We start from the raw sequence: 6000 nt of genomic DNA, 5'->3' as shown, positions 1-6000 counted from the left end.
GCGCACCCAACCACCAGGGTGCTGCTGCTGATGCTGATGCTGATGCTGCTGCCCCCCCCGCCCTCCGCTCCGGTCTGAGAGCACAGGCTGCAGCGGGAGGTGTGCGGACCCAGCCCTGCCTCCCCCTCCCCACCAGTACCCACCAGTACCCGCCTGTACCCGCCTGTGACAGCCAGTACGCGTCCAGTCCCCGGCAGCTGACTCCAAATATGAATGGTGACAGATGGTGTTTGTGTGGGATGCAGTGCTGCCGGGATTAGGCAATATAACAAACAAATCCACACCCCCAGCCCTTCCACACATCCCACCACCTCCCCCTGTCTCCTCCCTCACTCCCACTGTCCCTCTGTCACTTTCTCCTCCTGCTTCACCATGTATCACTCTTTTCTTGCACCACTGTTTTAATGAGCATCAAACGTAGGGTGTCCATTTAACCAAATTGTGACAAACAAGTGTTATTTACTAGAATTCGAAAGATTTCATCAGCACACAATTTTAGCTCCATCCCTCCAGCCCTTTACATCAGTGCTTCCCTGATCCCCCCCCCCCCCTTCAAACAGACCAGGCCACGGTTACAATGAGTGAGATCACAGCCTTAATGGCTTTCGAATCAACGGTTTCCCTCACAGCAGTGTGTGTGGAGAGCAGCATCAGTCTGACCTGCTGCCTTATTCCACTGAAGCTCCCACTCTCTCATCTGGTCGGATTCTCTCCCGCCACTCTTCATCACATACGGACACGCTGTAAATGAATGTGCTGAACAAGTGGGACTTAACTACATGAGTCAGGCTGAGGCAGATGAAGGATAAAGCCTCCGAGTTGCATGGGGATGACTATTGACTGTTTTTGGTAATAAAATAAAAAAGAAATCAGTGCCATGGAATTTGATTTCCTGTGTACACGTCATTATTTTAACATTCAGTCACTAAAGCTGTTGTCAGCTCTTGGAAAAATGACTAGCAAATCAGTATTCAACTCATTGAAATGATTGTCAGTGAGGTTAGCACTGTTTTTACTATATTTGTGCATGGTATGAATAACCTTAGAGATATAACTTAGTCACTATTAATGAGAGAGCAAACATTGATGACAGAGCTTCGACAAACCTCTTCAGTCAGATATTCTAGGGGCGGATCCAGGGGCTGTGCCAGGGGGGCACTGGCCCCAGCTGAAATCTGATTGGCCCCTGAAGATATGACCTGCGGTTAAAGTCCGGAAAATTGAGTCCAGACTTTACCCAGAGTTTGCCTTTCACACATGCACAACAAAGCGGGAGGTTCTCTGTACATCGTCGTGGCTTTGCTCAAAGCTAAAGATCTAACAAACAGTAAACAAGGAACGTGCACCTAACTGAATCAGGAATTCTGCATGGATGTTGGCCATATAATTGGCCCCTCTGTGTAAATCGTGGCCCCTAAATGGCCCCTGATTTACAAAATTCCTAGATCTGTTACTGAGATATTGTAATGTGTTGATAATGTAGCCTGGAGCCCCTTTTGCCAGATGAGGGGGCTACAGAGGTCTGATAAATGCTCATTGTTAAATTATTGTTATTGTTAATGCTTTCAGGACTCATCCCCAGGGGACTGTGAATATCCAGTTACATTAATATCCCATCATATCTCAGCCTAAGGAAAGGTTCTCCAGACTAAATGAGGAAATAGATTGTCATTGCCTTCCACAAATGGCAATTACAAAAATGATTTGTATGACTGTGAAAGATTGATCCTGGAGTAAAGAAATATTGTGGTCATGGATGGTAAGAAGAAAGAACAATGGTGTCCTTGCTCTTGGGAAGAGTGTCTTTACGAGCTTGTGGTTTACATGCTTTTCATTAGAGCACAGCAGACGCTAGAAAAGCCCAGAATGCACTGTTGTCTAACACTGTGCATTTAGCCCCAGGAGCTTGATGAAGTGGACTATGGAGAGCATGTCACATCCTAGGAACATCTGCTGGTTGAGCAATTAATATGGTTCACTTGCTGAATTTACGGCATCCACAATATCCTTCTATAAACAGCTACTCCCTGATCATTTTGTTTTCAACTTCCTCCCTCTTGATCCAGCACTCAGTGGGAGGTTTTTGATGGAGTCATGGAGGGCAGTAATGATGTTCTAATCCCTCAGAGGCTGGCTCCAAACATACGAGCAGGCAGCGATAATGCCGTGTATCTGTACAAGTCTCATCAGTTGCAGCAATCTCTCGCAAGGTTTATCAGAGCAGCAGGGGATGGGAAGCATTTTTCTTTCATGCTGTAAATAAAATCTGACAGATTTAGTAAACTTTCAGAAAGAGGCTGAAAGAAAGTCTCGCTTTAGCCTTTAAAAGGTGTTGATGTTGCATGTTGAATAGCCACAGATGTCAGGGACGACGCATTGAAAGCTTTAGAACATTTCTTGAATACTGTCACCACAACAGTCAACACACTCCACTTGTCCTCTTATTGGTTAGTGTGAGGTTCTATACAAAGAAACACAAGAAAAAGAGATAAATAAAAAAAGAGATAGTGTGAGAAAGAGGTAGAAGCAGACTCTGCTATTCATGGAAGGGAAAACAGATGGTAGCTGCAGTGCCCTCCAGTTCCCAGGAGGATGATGAAGTGAAAGAAGGCCTGAGGTGACTGGTAGGTTAGAGATCCAGGGTCAGACCCAACTACCCTTTCCTTCTATGTTTTTAATCTAGGAAATGTACAGAGTCCCTTAATGTTAGTGTAAAATCTCTATCTACAGTCGACATGGTTATTTGTGTACAGCTGAGTGCAGGGGGAGGCTCAGACTTGTATTTACCACAGTGACTGACGCATGCCAACCGTAGGTGCATTTTATTCACAAAAAGGTTCTACAACAAAAAGACAAAAACATCCCTGGGAAATGCAAAAAAAAACTAAATCACACTAGAGAAACAAAAAGAGCACAAAACTAGAACACTCTGCAGCCTCACTGCAAGCTGCCAACTCCTCCCCCCCCCTCACTTCTCACTGGCATTTAGCTTTATAGCCTCACCTGCTTGGAACCTACCACCTGTGCTGGTAAGTATAAGGGGAGATAAACAGAAAGACAAAGAGAAACCACACTCAAGACAAGACCAAGTTTGGACTCTGTGTTCCTGCTGACCTCCCAATTCAACCTATCTGCACACATACAGCAGATCAATGCAATAGGTTGACTCAATGGGATCTAATGCAGCCACTTCCCCCATTCTCTGTCACCTTGAGTCTGCCCAGCCCCTCCTCTCTCAGAGACCTGATCCTACTCACCTGCTGTCACTCTCCCTGATCCACCTGCTGATCTGACCCCATGCACATATCTGGAAAAACATCAGACAGAGCAACACCACAGACATCACAGAAGAAACTGTCAACACATACCTGCTGTAAAATAATACAACACACAACTCAAAACCAGATTATCTACAGAATCTAACTGATCATCAAAATAATAATAATATTCAAATGACCAAATGTTTTAATATAGGGAGACAGGGCAGAGTGAAATCGGAGTCTGATCAACCTGGGTCTCCTGGGTGAGGGTGTCTGATGTTGAAAGACCCGAAACACCCAATGACCCCAGGTAACATCATAGCATCTGCAAGATACATTTTATCAATTAAAAAATGAACCTAAATGGCCCCATGTGGTAAATGGTGAATATTACACGAATAGCACAAAACTAATCCGGGCCACCTTTGGCACGTTTGGTTGACATGTGGCATTAGCATACTTGTGGGATGTGGGCCAAATGTGGGCCAAAACAACTGCCGTTCTGTGTGGAGTTTGCATGTTCTCCTTGTGCCTGCGTGGGTGTTCTCCAGGTCTTCCTTTGAAGAGACATTTGTGACATTACAGTCGACTTATTAGATCATAAGTTATTATAATGTATATATTACAATATAATTTGCTCTCCTTCCTCTGTGGCCCCAGAGGGACAGAGGATTCATTCTCAGCTCTGCTCCTCTGCCGGTGACATTTGCTTCTCATTTCCATAACAATACGCAGCTCTTGCAGGGAGACGGCCAGAACTGCACACTCAGCTGTTCCGGTTTGAACTGAAGTGATGTCGTACCTGAGTAGCCTTCTCTCCTCTCTCTGCTGTGCGCGAGCTGATGCTGCAGTAGCAGAGGGAGAAGTGTTCCTGTTGATGTTTTGTTTTCATATCCAGCTTTGCAGATCAGACTGAAATCCAAATGCAAAAAGCCGCTGCAGAATGGCAGCGCTTCAAATTGCTCATTACCTCACCTCAATGGGGGATAATTCGTCAGCCTGTCTCGTCAAGCACAACACACACAGCAGTCACACACACCACGCCAACATTTACCCACACAAATAAAAGCGTTGTGTGAGCATATTCGTTCCTTTATAGATATTTCATTTTACATTCGTTGAATCCTGTGTTTATACGACAGGAATCTGGGTGATCCTGAAAAGAATGAGCATTTGATAAACCTTATTTTCTGACGAGTGTAAGGGCTGGTATCTCTCGAAATGCAATGACGAAATCATGAGAGATTTGTGTTGGGAGTGTTTAACAACATTCATCACCCCAAAATGTAACATTTAAATAGTTAAAAAGTGCATTTTTCTCTCCTTAAAATGTATCTGTTTTATGGTGAGACATCTTTCTGTGTCTATTTGGTTATATTGAGAGTATTTGGTTGTGAGAATTTAGTAGTGTTGTAAGTGGTGTTTTATATAATCTTAGTTGTGTGACCATGTAGAATTAGCAAAAAAAAACAAAACAGATGGAAAAACACTTTTATGTATATATTAAATTTGTGTTAGAGAAGGTGCAGGATAATCTGTTGTGTAGGATTTGTGTAAACGTGTAAACGTGAATGTGTGTGCAAATGTGCCATAGAGACCTGCCATGGTGTGGGAGTGATTTTTAGAGCACTTGAAAAAACAGGGTACAGTAAAGGAACAAAGAAAGAAAACTAATGATAATACTTCTTTTATATAAATGATCTTTCTCGAGAAAAGGAAAAGACCTTGACCTTGAAAGATTCAGCTGCTCCCCGACCCTGTGGAGGACGAGGGGGAGTGAACAGCGCCTGGATGCAGCGTAATCTACAAAAATGTCCTTTCTCAGGGACAGAGCTTGGGAACCTTTGGGGTGGGGCTTGCCACCCTGAACATTTTGTCCGATTCGTCAAGTGGTGCAGCATTTTATTTCACCCATCTTTTTTTTTATTTCTCTGATTCCAGGCTGGTGAAAAACAAAAAATCTGCTTAAAGCCCCTGATATTGATAATAATATAGCAACAACAACAACAGCAATAATAGTAATAATAATAATAATAATAATAATAATAATATAGAACCTTTCAAAACACAGTTACAAAGTGGTTTACAAGTGAAAAATTGAAGAGAAATATAAAATATTAAGATGAGTCAAAAACAAGATAAAAGAAAACATAACAAGGTTAAAATATATGGTCACTTTGAGAAAGCACACCTATTCAAATGTGTCTCTAAGAGAGATTTGAAAGAGAATAAGGAGTTTGACAGACGGATCTCCTCAGGGAGATTCTTCCAAAGAGCTGGAGCCCTGACAGAAAAGCCCCTGTCACCATTGGTCCTCAGCCAGGACAGTGGAATGTGAGTAGGGCCTTTGCTGAGGACCTCAATTTTTAATCGGGCACATATAGTGTCAACACATCCATAATGTATAGGTGCAAGTCCAGAATGGGCCATAAAAGTCAAAAATAAAATCTTAACATCAATTCTAAAATGTACTGGAAGCCAATGGAGAGAAGCTAAAATCATATGTTCTCTTTTAGCAGATTTGGTGAATAGTCTTGCTGCTGCATTTTAGCTGAGCTGCAGCTTAAGTAGATTCAGTGGGCTGAGGAGGTGAAGAGAGAATTGCAATAATCCAAACGAGAGGGAATGAAGACAAACTGCAGGTTTCTACAGGAATAGAAACATCTTTGAAAGTGTCCTGAGCTGCAGCAAACATGACCGGACCCCTGTGCTGACGTGCTTACTTAGTGACAGAGGGTGA

The sequence above is a fragment of the Hippoglossus hippoglossus genome, chromosome 20 (assembly GCF_009819705.1).
Source record: "Hippoglossus hippoglossus isolate fHipHip1 chromosome 20, fHipHip1.pri, whole genome shotgun sequence".
In the NCBI taxonomy this organism is placed as follows: Eukaryota; Metazoa; Chordata; class Actinopteri; order Pleuronectiformes; family Pleuronectidae; genus Hippoglossus; species Hippoglossus hippoglossus.
This window is presented reverse-complemented; position numbering follows the sequence as displayed.